This window comes from Dermacentor andersoni, chromosome 3, assembly GCF_023375885.2.
Source record: "Dermacentor andersoni chromosome 3, qqDerAnde1_hic_scaffold, whole genome shotgun sequence".
Classification (NCBI taxonomy): domain Eukaryota; kingdom Metazoa; phylum Arthropoda; class Arachnida; order Ixodida; family Ixodidae; genus Dermacentor; species Dermacentor andersoni.
In genome coordinates, this window is record NC_092816.1 from 184,986,526 (window position 1) to 185,002,186 (window position 15,661).

A 15,661-nucleotide genomic window follows, 5' to 3' on the forward strand; every position below is an offset into this window, starting at 1 on the left:
GTTCTGAAGAACACACAGGTTCGTTTCAAAACCGTGGTCCGAGCTAGATGGCACAGCCTGTATGTATATATATATATATATATATATATATATATATGTATATATATATATATATATATTAGAAAGTGCGCCTTCTACACCAAGCGGGCTTCCATAGTTGTTTTAGAACCTTCTTGAGGAATAATGGCAGGGGGAAAGAGTGTGGCGCTGGCGCCTGTGCACGTGGCGTGCGCTTCTGTGCTTATAACGTCGCGCACGTCGGAAGTGCCGCCGCATATGCAGCGGCGGTTGCGGCAGATGCATTGCAGGTGTGGTGAACGCAGTGGCGCTTGTGTCGGCATAGTGTGATGCCGTATGAAAATAATGAGCGATTTCATAATGTATGCAGCCAATGTTACAGCCCATGTATGCAGCCTTAACAGCTTCGCTCGTAATCCGTCCCGATACGAATGTTGACGCCCCACGGATTTTTTGTTGAAGCCTTCAACTTGTCATCGATTCGCCGGGCGAAGAAGTCAGCAATAAGAAGACAGCAACATTCTTCAGCAGGCTGCACACCAACAAAAACCCACTGCTCGCCACACAGAACACGCGACCAAATTTGTTGCGCGGCTCAGGAATCGCTAGACTACAGCTGTGGCTGTTGCTTCCCTACGATTGTGCTGTAATTCACTTAGGTTCGTTATTTTTGGATGAAATAAACAAGCACATGCTGGCATTGTGGGCTGAGATCCGTCCCTTCACAATAACACAGATTCTAAAACAGGCATATTAGCTGCAATTATTATAGTTTAAGCAAACCTTTACCATCCCCATACTGTAGTCATGAATGCTCCTGACGACCCAAAGGCAAAACGAGAGGCTTAAGCGCAGACTCTGGGGGATCTAACTACAATATTGTTTGCGCTTTAAACCTTCGTCGCATTATTTGATGCTTCCGAATGTTTCAATGATGAACCGCGTCTAGTCGCCGATGGCGTCAGCAGTGATAACCAGGCGGTCGCTTCTAACCTTCATCATCATCATCATCATCAGCCTAGTTACGCCCACTGCAGGGCAAAGGCCTCTCCCATACTTCTCCAACTACGCCGGTCATGTACTAATTGTGGCCATGTTGTCCCTGCAAACGTCTTAATGTCATCTGCCCACCTAACTCTCTGCCGCCCCCTGCTACGCTTCCCTTCTCTTGGAATCCAGTCCGTAGCTCTTAGTGACCATCGGTTATCTTCCCTCCTCATTACATGTCCGGCCCATGCCCATTTCTTTTTCTTGATTTCAACTAAGATGTCGTTTACCCGCGTTTGTTGCCTCACCCAATCTGCTCTCTTCTTATCCCTTAACGTTACACCCATCATTCTTCTTTCCATAGCTCGTTGCGTCGTTCTCAATTTCAGCAGAACCCTTTTCGTAAGCCTCCAGGTTTCTGCCCCATATGTGAGTACTGGTAACACACAGCTGTTGTACACTTTCCTTTTGAGGGATAGTGGCAACCTACTGTTCATGATTTGAGAATGCCTGCCAAACGCACCCCAACCCATTCTTATTCTTCTGGTTATTTCAGTCTCATGATCCGGATCCGTGGTCACTACCTGCCCTAAGTAGATGTATTCCCTTACCACTTCCAGTGTTTCGCTACCTATCGTAAACTGCTGTTCTCTTCCGAGACTGTTAAACAGTACTTTAGTTTTCTGCAGATTAATTTTCAGACCCACCCTTCTGCTTTGCCTCTCCAGGTCAGTGAGCATGCATTGCAATTGGTCTCCTGAGTTACTAAGCAAGGCAATATCATCAGCGAATCGCAAGTTGCTAAGGTATTCTCCATCAACTTTTATCCCCAATTCTTCCCACTCCAGGCCTCTGAATACCTCCTGTAAACATGCTGTGAATAGCATTGGAGATATCGTATCTCCCTGTCTGACGCCTTTCTTTATAGGGATTTTGTTGCTTTCTTTGTGGAGGACTACGGTGGCTGTGGAGCCGCTATAGATATCTTCCAGTATTTTTACATATGGCTCATCTACACCCTGATTCCGTAATGCCTCCATGACTGCTGAGGTTTCGACTGAATCAAACGCTTTCTCGTAATCAATGAAAGCTATATATAAGGGTTGGTTGTATTCTGAACATTTCTCTATCACTTGATTGATAGTGTGAATATGGTCTATTGTTGAGTAGCCTTTACGGAATCCTGCCTGGTCCTTTGGCTGACAGAAGTCTAAGGTGTTCCTGATTCTATTTGCGATTACCTTAGTAAATACTTTGTAGGCAACGGACAGTAAGCTGATCGGTCTATAATTTTTCAAGTCTTTGGCGTCCCCTTTCTTATGGATTAGGATTATGTTAGCGTTCTTCCAAGATTCCGGTACGCTCGAGGTTATGAGGCATTGCGTATACAGGGTGGCCAGTTTCTCTAGAACAAGCTGACCACCATCCTTCAACAAATCTGCTGTTACCTGATCCTCCCCAGCTGCCTTCCCCCTTTGCATAGCTCCTAAGGCTTTCTTTACTTCTTCTGGCGTTACCTGTGGGATTTCGAATTCCTCTAGGCTATTCTCTCTTCCACTATCGTCGTGGGTGCCACTGGTACTGTATAAATCTCTATAGAACTCCTCAGCCACTTGAACTATCTCGTCCATATTAGTAACGATATTGCCGGCTTTGTCTCTTAACGCACACATCTGATTCTTGCCTATTCCTAGTTTCTTCTTCACTGTTTTTAGGCTTCCTCCGTTCCTGAGAGCCTGTTCAATTCTATCCATATTATAGTTCCTGATGTCCGCTGTCTTACGCTTGTTGATTAACTTAGAAAGTTCTGCCAGTTCTATTCTAGCTGTAGGATTAGAGGCTTTCATACATTGGCGTTTCTTGATCAGATCTTTCGTCTCCTGCGATAGCTTACTGGTTTCCTGTCTAACGGCGTTACCACCGACTTCTATTGCGCACTCCTTAATGATGCCCATGAGATTGTCGTTCATTGCTTCAACACTAAGGTCCTCTTCCTGAGTTAAAGCCGAATACCTGTTCTGTAGTTTGATCCGGAACTCCTCTAGTTTCCCTCTTACCGCTAACTCATTGATTGGCTTCTTGTGTACCAGTTTCTTTCGTTCCCTCCTCAAGTCTAGGCTAATTCGAGTTCTTACCATCCTGTGGTCACTGCAGCGTACCTTGCCGAGCACGTCTACATCTTGAATGATGCCAGGGTTCGCGCAGAGTATGAAGTCGATTTCATTTCTAGTCTCACCATTCGGGCTCCTCCACGTCCACTTTCGGCTAACCCGCTTGCGGAAAAAGGTATTCATTATACGCATATTATTCTGTTCTGCAAACTCTACTAATAATTCTCCTCTGCTATTCCTAGAGCCTATGCCATATTCCCCCACTGACTTGTCTCCAGCCTGCTTCTTGCCTACCCTGGCATTGAAGTCGCCCATCAGTATAGTGTATTTTGTTTTGACTTTACCCATCGCCGATTCTACGTCTTCATAAAAGCTTTCGACTTCCTGGTCATCATGACTAGATGTAGGAGCGTAGACCTGTACAACCTTCATTTTGTACCTCTTATTAAGTTTCACAACAAGACATGCCACCCTCTCGTTAATGCTATAGAATTCCTGTATGTTACCAGCTATTTCCTTATTAATCAGGAATCCGACTCCTAGTTCTCGTCTCTCCGCTAAGCCCCGGTAGCACAGTACATGCCCGCTTTTTAGCACTGTATATGCTTCTTTTGTCCTCCTAACCTCACTGAGCCCTATTATATCCCATTTACTACCCTCTAATTCCTCCAATAACACTGCTAGACTCGCCTCACTAGATAGCGTTCTAACGTTAAACGTTGCCAGGTTCAGATTCCAATGGCGGCCTGTCCGGAGCCAGGTATTCTTAGCACCCTCTGCAGCGTCACAGATCTGACCGCCGCCGTGGTCAGTTGCTTCGCGGCTGCTGGGGACTGAGGGCCGGGGTTTGATTGTTGTATTCATATAGGAGGTTCTGGCCAAGTACTGCACCAGGGTGGCCAATCCTGCTCTGGTGAGAGAGTGCGTTACCGGTTCTGGTCACCGGGATCAGGCCGCACTCCAGGCCTGTTTGTGCAATTTTCTCAACACACGTTTTTTTTTTTTTTTTTTGTATTTTCCGGTGGAGAACAGCGCGGCACCGGGATTTGAATCACGGTCCTCTTGCACTGGAGACGGATACTCTACCGTCCCCGTAGGAGTTAAATTAAAAATTATTTTATGGGGTTTTACGTGACAAAACCACTTTCTGATTATGCACGCCGTAGTGGAGGACTCCGAAAATTTCGACCACCTGGGGTTCTTTAACGTGCACCTAATTCTAAGTACACGGGTGTTTTCGCATTTCGCCCCCATCGAAATGCGGCCGCCGTGGTCGGGGTCCGATCCCGCGACCTCGTGCTCAGCAGTCTAACACCATAACCACTGAGCAACCACGGCGGGTCCCGCAGGAGTTGTACGCCTCATTTAACCTACAGTGGTGCCCTACTTGGTCAGTCAAGGTGGACCAATCTGAGCTCGGTTATACCGCATGGATGGCACTCGGCTAGAGAACCTGGTATTTATGACCTGCACATGTGAGTGTGAGGCCATACATATTTGAAGATCTATATAAATATATATATATATTTTTTTTTTTCGGAGGGTTCCCGTACAGTGATAAAATAAAGGAAAAGACATTAAAAGAAAGAAAAAAAAGAAAGAAAAAGGGGCAGAAAAAAAAAAAGGAACATAACAGGTGATTTGAACTCGTGACCCTTCGATGTTGCCCGGAAAGATAGCTCAGTCGGTTGGGTCGTCAGGCCCCAGGCTACTTTCAAGCGCCACAGCTCCTGCTCCGAGCCTCACACTTACGTGGAAAGAGACTCATGTTGTCCGCGATCTAATGCGCGCGCTGTTTCTTTGTCTCTGCGTGTAGTACAGTTAAGAGAGCCAGTTTAAGGGCGGAGAAGAAGAAAGAAGAGAAAAGCAAAAAACTGCAGCGCCGTGCTTTTAAAGCGCACCCGTGGTAGAGAAACGGAATGCGATATAAGCGTGCGTAGCCATGATACGCACACGACAAACTGCCTTAAAATATTTAGACTTGAGGGAAAGCTTCGTTAGCAAACGATAGCACGGCAATCAGCACTCGAATATAATCATAACCCTAATACTAATTGTAAATATTCATCTCATCTATGGGATCTAATGCGCGCGCTGTTGCTTTGTCTCTGCGTGTAGTAGTTGAGAGAGCCAGTTTAAGGGCGGAGTAGTTGGAAGGTATACTTTCTAAGAAAAATGGCCGCTCAAGGAGAACAGCGAACTCGAGCGGCTTTAGAGGCTAGGAAAACTGCCTTAAAATATTTAGACTTGAGGGAAAGCTTCGTTAACAAACTATAACACGGCAATCAGCACTCGAATACGACGAGAGAAATTACTGAGACGTGGAAAATTCCCTTGAAAAAAAAATCTGGTTTGCTAGGCAAATGCTTGTATGTATTGAACCTCTTAAAAGATGAGGGGTGAAATATGCGCTCACCGAGAGGGCATCTTCAGCACGAGACATCCCCAAGGCACCTTACAGAGATGTGGAGAGCTTCGCGGCCGGAACGAAGCTTCCCTTCTCCGCCGGCCAAGAGGGGGAAACGCGCTTTCCGATCGCTCAAGGTTGCGCGGACAAAGCCTAACTCTAGCGTCTAGGAAAAGCTTAACCAGGTGCGATGGCGGCACGCATAGCGTGGGAAGCTAGCCGCCAGAATAACTATACCAAGGACTGCTGCTGATGAGGGCGAAATACCTTCGTGCAATTATAATAACCCTAATAGGACTACTTTCGAAAAAAAAAAAAAAGGAAACGGCCCAGAGGGCTATACTACGAGAGCTATGACTGATAGTTTTCTCTCTATATATATATATATATATATATATATATATTCATCTCATCTATGGGATCGCATGCGCGCGCTGTTTCTTTGTCTCTGCGTGTAGTACAGTTAAGAGAGCCAGTTTAAGGGCGGAGAAGAAGAAAGAAGAGAAAAGCAAAAACTGCAGCGCCGTGGTTTTAAAGCGCACCCGTGGTAGAGAAACGGAATGCGATATAAGCGTGCGTAGCCATGATACGCACATGACAAACTGCCTTAAAATATTTAGACTTGAGGGAAAGCTTCGTTAGCAAACGATAGCACGGCAATCAGCACTCGAATATAATTATAACTCTAATAATAATTGTAAATATTCATCTCATCTATGGGATCTAATGCGCGCGCTGTTTCTTTGTCTCTGCGTGTAGTACAGTTAAGAGAGCCAGTTTAAGGGCGGAGAAGAAAGAAGAGAAAAGCAAAAACTGCAGCGCCGTGGTTTTAAAGCGCACCCGTGGTAGAGAAACGGAATGCGATATAAGCGTGCGTAGCCATGATACGCACACGACAAACTGCCTTAAAATATTTAGACTTGAGGGAAAGCTTCGTTAGCAAACGATAGCACGGCAATCAGCACTCGAATATAATTATAACTCTAATAATAAGTGTAAATATTCATCTCATCTATGGGATCTAATGCGCGCGCTGTTTCTTTCTCTGCGTGTAGTACAGTTAAGAGAGCCAGTTTAAGGGCGGAGAAGAAGAAAGAAGAGAAAAGCAAAAAACTGCAGCGCCGTGCTTTTAAAGCGCACCCGTGGTAGAGAAACGGAATGCGATATAAGCGTGCGTAGCCATGATACGCACACGACAAACTGCCTTAAAATATTTAGACTTGAGGGAAAGCTTCGTTAGCAAACGATAGCACGGCAATCAGCACTCGAATACAATTATAACCCTAATACTAATTGTAAATATTCATCTCATCTATGGGATCTAATGCGCGCGCTGTTGCTTTGTCTCTGCGTGTAGTAGTTGAGAGAGCCAGTTTAAGGGCGGAGTAGTTGGAAGGTATACTTTCTAAGAAAAATGGCCGCTCAAGGAGAAGAGCGAACTCGAGCGGCTTTAGAGGCTAGGAAAACTGCCTTAAAATATTTAGACTTGAGGGAAAGCTTCGTTAACAAACTATAACACGGCAATCCGCACACGAATACGACGAGAGAAATTACAGAGACGTGGAAAATTCCCTTGAAAAAAAAATCTGGTTTGCTAGGCAAATGCTTGTATGTATTGAACCTCTTAAAAGATGAGGGGTGAAATATCCGCTCACCGAGAGGGCATCTTCAGCACGAGACATCCCCAAGGCACCTTACAGAGATGTGGAGAGCTTCGCGGCCGGAACGAAGCTTCCCTTCTCCGCCGGCCAAGAGGGGGAAACGCGCTTTCCGATCGCTCAAGGTTGCGCGGACAAAGCCTAACTCTAGCGTCTAGGAAAAGCTTAACCAGATGCGATGGCGGCACGCATAGCGTGGGAAGCTAGCCGCCAGAATAACTATACCAAGGACTGCTGCTGATGAGGGCGAAATACCTTCGTGTAATTATAATAACCCTAATAGGACTACTTTCGAAAAAAAAAAAAAGGAAACGGCCCAGAGGGCTATACTACGAGAGCTATGACTGATAGTTTTCTCTCTATATATATATATATATATATATATTCATCTCATCTATGGGATCGCATGCGCGCGCTGTTTCTTTGTCTCTGCGTGTAGTACAGTTAAGAGAGCCAGTTTAAGGGCGGAGAAGAAGAAAGAAGAGAAAAGCAAAAACTGCAGCGCCGTGGTTTTAAAGCGCACCCGTGGTAGAGAAACGGAATGCGATATAAGCGTGCGTAGCCATGATACGCACATGACAAACTGCCTTAAAATATTTAGACTTGAGGGAAAGCTTCGTTAGCAAACGATAGCACGGCAATCAGCACTCGAATATAATTATAACTCTAATAATAATTGTAAATATTCATCTCATCTATGGGATCTAATGCGCGCGCTGTTTCTTTGTCTCTGCGTGTAGTACAGTTAAGAGAGCCAGTTTAAGGGCGGAGAAGAAGAAAGAAGAGAAAAGCAAAAACTGCAGCGCCGTGGTTTTAAAGCGCACCCGTGGTAGAGAAACGGAATGCGATATAAGCGTGCGTAGCCATGATACGCACACGACAAACTGCCTTAAAATATTTAGACTTGAGGGAAAGCTTCGTTAGCAAACGATAGCACGGCAATCAGCACTCGAATATAATTATAACTCTTATAATAATTGTAAATATTCATCTCATCTATGGGATCTAATGCGCGCGCGGTTTCTTTGTCTCTGCGTGTAGTACAGTTAAGAGAGCCAGTTTAAGGGCGGAGAAGAAGAAAGAAGAGAAAAGCAAAAACTGCAGCGCCGTGGTTTTAAAGCGCACCCGTGGTAGAGAAACGGAATGGGATATAAGCGTGCGTAGCCATGATACGCACACGACAAACTGCCTTAAAATATTTAGACTTGAGGGAAAGCTTCGTTAGCAAACGATAGCACGGCAATCAGCACTCGAATATAATTATAACTCTAATAATAATTGTAAATATTCATCTCATCTATGGGATCTAATGCGCGCGCTGTTTCTTTGTCTCTGCGTGTAGTACAGTTAAGAGAGCCAGTTTAAGGGCGGAGAAGAAGAAAGAAGAGAAAAGCAAAAAACTGCAGCGCCGTGCTTTTAAAGCGCACCCGTGGTAGAGAAACGGAATGCGATATAAGCGTGCGTAGCCATGATACGCACACGACAAACTGCCTTAAAATATTTAGACTTGAGGGAAAGCTTCGTTAGCAAACGATAGCACGGCAATCAGCACTCGAATATAATTATAACCCTAATACTAATTGTAAATATTCATCTCATCTATGGGATCTAATGCGCGCGCTGTTGCTTTGTCTCTGCGTGTAGTAGTTGAGAGAGCCAGTTTAAGGGCGGAGTAGTTGGAAGGTATACTTTCTAAGAAAAATGGCCGCTCAAGGAGAAGAGCGAACTCGAGCGGCTTTAGAGGCTAGGAAAACTGCCTTAAAATATTTAGACTTGAGGGAAAGCTTCGTTAACAAACTATAACACGGCAATCAGCACTCGAATACGACGAGAGAAATTACTGAGACGTGGAAAATTCCCTTGAAAAAAAAATCTGGTTTGCTAGGCAAATGCTTGTATGTATTGAACCTCTTAAAAGATGACGGGTGAAATATGCGCTCACCGAGAGGGCATCTTCAGCACGAGACATCCCCAAGGCACCTTACAGAGATGTGGAGAGCTTCGCGGCCGGAACGAAGCTTCCCTTCTCCGCCGGCCAAGAGGGGGAAACGCGCTTTCCGATCGCTCAAGGTTGCGCGGACAAAGCCTAACTCTAGCGTCTAGGAAAAGCTTAACCAGGTGCGATGGCGGCACGCATAGCGTGGGAAGCTAGCCGCCAGAATAACTATACCAAGGACTGCTGCTGATGAGGGCGAAATACCTTCGTGTAATTATAATAACCCTAATAGGACTACTTTCGAAAAAAAAAAAAAAAAAAGGAAACGGCCCAGATGGCTATACTACGAGAGCTATGACTGATAGTTTTCTCTCTCTATATATATATATATATATATATTCATCTCATCTATGGGATCGCATGCGCGCGCTGTTTCTTTGTCTCTGCGTGTAGTACAGTTAAGAGAGCCAGTTTAAGGGCGGAGAAGAAGAAAGAAGAGAAAAGCAAAAACTGCAGCGCCGTGGTTTTAAAGCGCACCCGTGGTAGAGAAACGGAATGCGATATAAGCGTGCGTAGCCATGATACGCACATGACAAACTGCCTTAAAATATTTAGACTTGAGGGAAAGCTTCGTTAGCAAACGATAGCACGGCAATCAGCACTCGAATATAATTATAACTCTAATAATAATTGTAAATATTCATCTCATCTATGGGATCTAATGCGCGCGCTGTTTCTTTGTCTCTGCGTGTAGTACAGTTAAGAGAGCCAGTTTAAGGGCGGAGAAGAAAGAAGAGAAAAGCAAAAACTGCAGCGCCGTGGTTTTAAAGCGCACCCGTGGTAGAGAAACGGAATGCGATATAAGCGTGCGTAGCCATGATACGCACACGACAAACTGCCTTAAAATATTTAGACTTGAGGGAAAGCTTCGTTAGCAAACGATAGCACGGCAATCAGCACTCGAATATAATTATAACTCTAATAATAAGTGTAAATATTCATCTCATCTATGGGATCTAATGCGCGCGCTGTTTCTTTGTCTCTGCGTGTAGTACAGTTAAGAGAGCCAGTTTAAGGGCGGAGAAGAAGAAAGAAGAGAAAAGCAAAAACTGCAGCGCCGTGGTTTTAAAGCGCACCCGTGGTAGAGAAACGGAATGCGATATAAGCGTGCGTAGCCATGATACGCACACGACAAACTGCCTTAAAATATTTAGACTTGAGGGAAAGCTTCGTTAGCAAACGATAGCACGGCAATCAGCACTCGAATATAATTATAACTCTAATAATAATTGTAAATATTCATCTCATCTATGGGATCTAATGCGCGCGCTGTTTCTTTCTCTGCGTGTAGTACAGTTAGGAGAGCCAGTTTAAGGGCGGAGAAGAAGAAAGAAGAGAAAAGCAAAAAACTGCAGCGCCGTGCTTTTAAAGCGCACCCGTGGTAGAGAAACGGAATGCGATATAAGCGTGCGTAGCCATGATACGCACACGACAAACTGCCTTAAAATATTTAGACTTGAGGGAAAGCTTCGTTAGCAAACGATAGCACGGCAATCAGCACTCGAATACAATTATAACCCTAATACTAATTGTAAATATTCATCTCATCTATGGGATCTAATGCGTGCGCTGTTGCTTTGTCTCTGCGTGTAGTAGTTGAGAGAGCCAGTTTAAGGGCGGAGTAGTTGGAAGGTATACTTTCTAAGAAAAATGGCCGCTCAAGGAGAAGAGCGAACTCGAGCGGCTTTAGAGGCTAGGAAAACTGCCTTAAAATATTTAGACTTGAGGGAAAGCTTCGTTAACAAACTATAACACGGCAATCCGCACACGAATACGACGAGAGAAATTACTGAGACGTGGAAAATTCCCTTGAAAAAAAAATCTGGTTTGCTAGGCAAATGCTTGTATGTATTGAACCTCTTAAAAGATGAGGGGTGAAATATCCGCTCACCGAGAGGGCATCTTCAGCACGAGACATCCCCAAGGCACCTTACAGAGATGTGGAGAGCTTCGCGGCCGGAACGAAGCTTCCCTTCTCCGCCGGCCAAGAGGGGGAAACGCGCTTTCCGATCGCTCAAGGTTGCGCGGACAAAGCCTAACTCTAGCGTCTAGGAAAAGCTTAACCAGGTGCGATGGCGGCACGCATAGCGTGGGAAGCTAGCCGCCAGAATAACTATACCAAGGACTGCTGCTGATGAGGGCGAAATACCTTCGTGTAATTATAATAACCCTAATAGGACTACTTTCGAAAAAAAAAAAAAGGAAACGGCCCAGAGGGCTATACTACGAGAGCTATGACTGATAGTTTTCTCTCTATATATATATATATATATATATATTCATCTCATCTATGGGATCGCATGCGCGCGCTGTTTCTTTGTCTCTGCGTGTAGTACAGTTAAGAGAGCCAGTTTAAGGGCGGAGAAGAAGAAAGAAGAGAAAAGCAAAAACTGCAGCGCCGTGGTTTTAAAGCGCACCCGTGGTAGAGAAACGGAATGCGATATAAGCGTGCGTAGCCATGATACGCACATGACAAACTGCCTTAAAATATTTAGACTTGAGGGAAAGCTTCGTTAGCAAACGATAGCACGGAATCAGCACTCGAATATAATTATAACTCTAATAATAATTGTAAATATTCATCTCATCTATGGGATCTAATGCGCGCGCTGTTTCTTTGTCTCTGCGTGTAGTACAGTTAAGAGAGCCAGTTTAAGGGCGGAGAAGAAGAAAGAAGAGAAAAGCAAAAACTGCAGCGCCGTGGTTTTAAAGCGCACCCGTGGTAGAGAAACGGAATGCGATATAAGCGTGCGTAGCCATGATACGCACACGACAAACTGCCTTAAAATATTTAGACTTGAGGGAAAGCTTCGTTAGCAAACGATAGCACGGCAATCAGCACTCGAATATAATTATAACTCTTATAATAATTGTAAATATTCATCTCATCTATGGGATCTAATGCGCGCGCGGTTTCTTTGTCTCTGCGTGTAGTACAGTTAAGAGAGCCAGTTTAAGGGCGGAGAAGAAGAAAGAAGAGAAAAGCAAAAACTGCAGCGCCGTGGTTTTAAAGCGCACCCGTGGTAGAGAAACGGAATGGGATATAAGCGTGCGTAGCCATGATACGCACACGACAAACTGCCTTAAAATATTTAGACTTGAGGGAAAGCTTCGTTAGCAAACGATAGCACGGCAATCAGCACTCGAATATAATTATAACTCTAATAATAATTGTAAATATTCATCTCATCTATGGGATCTAATGCGCGCGCTGTTTCTTTGTCTCTGCGTGTAGTACAGTTAAGAGAGCCAGTTTAAGGGCGGAGAAGAAGAAAGAAGAGAAAAGCAAAAAACTGCAGCGCCGTGCTTTTAAAGCGCACCCGTGGTAGAGAAACGGAATGCGATATAAGCGTGCGTAGCCATGATACGCACACGACAAACTGCCTTAAAATATTTAGACTTGAGGGAAAGCTTCGTTAGCAAACGATAGCACGGCAATCAGCACTCGAATATAATTATAACCCTAATACTAATTGTAAATATTCATCTCATCTATGGGATCTAATGCGCGCGCTGTTGCTTTGTCTCTGCGTGTAGTAGTTGAGAGAGCCAGTTTAAGGGCGGAGTAGTTGGAAGGTATACTTTCTAAGAAAAATGGCCGCTCAAGGAGAAGAGCGAACTCGAGCGGCTTTAGAGGCTAGGAAAACTGCCTTAAAATATTTAGACTTGAGGGAAAGCTTCGTTAACAAACTATAACACGGCAATCAGCACTCGAATACGACGAGAGAAATTACTGAGACGTGGAAAATTCCCTTGAAAAAAAAATCTGGTTTGCTAGGCAAATGCTTGTATGTATTGAACCTCTTAAAAGATGACGGGTGAAATATGCGCTCACCGAGAGGGCATCTTCAGCACGAGACATCCCCAAGGCACCTTACAGAGATGTGGAGAGCTTCGCGGCCGGAACGAAGCTTCCCTTCTCCGCCGGCCAAGAGGGGGAAACGCGCTTTCCGATCGCTCAAGGTTGCGCGGACAAAGCCTAACTCTAGCGTCTAGGAAAAGCTTAACCAGGTGCGATGGCGGCACGCATAGCGTGGGAAGCTAGCCGCCAGAATAACTATACCAAGGACTGCTGCTGATGAGGGCGAAATACCTTCGTGTAATTATAATAACCCTAATAGGACTACTTTCGAAAAAAAAAAAAAAAAAAGGAAACGGCCCAGATGGCTATACTACGAGAGCTATGACTGATAGTTTTCTCTCTCTCTCTATATATATATATATATATTCATCTCATCTATGGGATCGCATGCGTGCGCTGTTTCTTTGTCTCTGCGTGTAGTACAGTTAAGAGAGCCAGTTTAAGGGCGGAGAAGAAGAAAGAAGAGAAAAGCAAAAACTGCAGCGCCGTGGTTTTAAAGCGCACCCGTGGTAGAGAAACGGAATGCGATATAAGCGTGCGTAGCCATGATACGCACATGACAAACTGCCTTAAAATATTTAGACTTGAGGGAAAGCTTCGTTAGCAAACGATAGCACGGCAATCAGCACTCGAATATAATTATAACTCTAATAATAATTGTAAATATTCATCTCATCTATGGGATCTAATGCGCGCGCTGTTTCTTTGTCTCTGCGTGTAGTACAGTTAAGAGAGCCAGTTTAAGGGCGGAGAAGAAGAAAGAAGAGAAAAGCAAAAACTGCAGCGCCGTGGTTTTAAAGCGCACCCGTGGTAGAGAAACGGAATGCGATATAAGCGTGCGTAGCCATGATACGCACACGACAAACTGCCTTAAAATATTTAGACTTGAGGGAAAGCTTCGTTAGCAAACGATAGCACGGCAATCAGCACTCGAATACAATTATAACCCTAATACTAATTGTAAATATTCATCTCATCTATGGGATCTAATGCGTGCGCTGTTGCTTTGTCTCTGCGTGTAGTAGTTGAGAGAGCCAGTTTAAGGGCGGAGTAGTTGGAAGGTATACTTTCTAAGAAAAATGGCCGCTCAAGGAGAAGAGCGAACTCGAGCGGCTTTAGAGGCTAGGAAAACTGCCTTAAAATATTTAGACTTGAGGGAAAGCTTCGTTAACAAACTATAACACGGCAATCCGCACACGAATACGACGAGAGAAATTACTGAGACGTGGAAAATTCCCTTGAAAAAAAAATCTGGTTTGCTAGGCAAATGCTTGTATGTATTGAACCTCTTAAAAGATGAGGGGTGAAATATCCGCTCACCGAGAGGGCATCTTCAGCACGAGACATCCCCAAGGCACCTTACAGAGATGTGGAGAGCTTCGCGGCCGGAACGAAGCTTCCCTTCTCCGCCGGCCAAGAGGGGGAAACGCGCTTTCCGATCGCTCAAGGTTGCGCGGACAAAGCCTAACTCTAGCGTCTAGGAAAAGCTTAACCAGGTGCGATGGCGGCACGCATAGCGTGGGAAGCTAGCCGCCAGAATAACTATACCAAGGACTGCTGCTGATGAGGGCGAAATACCTTCGTGTAATTATAATAACCCTAATAGGACTACTTTCGAAAAAAAAAAAAAGGAAACGGCCCAGAGGGCTATACTACGAGAGCTATGACTGATAGTTTTCTCTCTATATATATATATATATATATATATTCATCTCATCTATGGGATCGCATGCGCGCGCTGTTTCTTTGTCTCTGCGTGTAGTACAGTTAAGAGAGCCAGTTTAAGGGCGGAGAAGAAGAAAGAAGAGAAAAGCAAAAACTGCAGCGCCGTGGTTTTAAAGCGCACCCGTGGTAGAGAAACGGAATGCGATATAAGCGTGCGTAGCCATGATACGCACATGACAAACTGCCTTAAAATATTTAGACTTGAGGGAAAGCTTCGTTAGCAAACGATAGCACGGAATCAGCACTCGAATATAATTATAACTCTAATAATAATTGTAAATATTCATCTCATCTATGGGATCTAATGCGCGCGCTGTTTCTTTGTCTCTGCGTGTAGTACAGTTAAGAGAGCCAGTTTAAGGGCGGAGAAGAAGAAAGAAGAGAAAAGCAAAAACTGCAGCGCCGTGGTTTTAAAGCGCACCCGTGGTAGAGAAACGGAATGCGATATAAGCGTGCGTAGCCATGATACGCACACGACAAACTGCCTTAAAATATTTAGACTTGAGGGAAAGCTTCGTTAGCAAACGATAGCACGGCAATCAGCACTCGAATATAATTATAACTCTTATAATAATTGTAAATATTCATCTCATCTATGGGATCTAATGCGCGCGCGGTTTCTTTGTCTCTGCGTGTAGTACAGTTAAGAGAGCCAGTTTAAGGGCGGAGAAGAAGAAAGAAGAGAAAAGCAAAAACTGCAGCGCCGTGGTTTTAAAGCGCACCCGTGGTAGAGAAACGGAATGGGATATAAGCGTGCGTAGCCATGATACGCACACGACAAACTGCCTTAAAATATTTAGACTTGAGGGAAAGCTTCGTTAGCAAACGATAGCACGGCAATCAGCACTCGAATATAATTATAACTCTAATAATAATTGTAAATATTCATCTCATCTA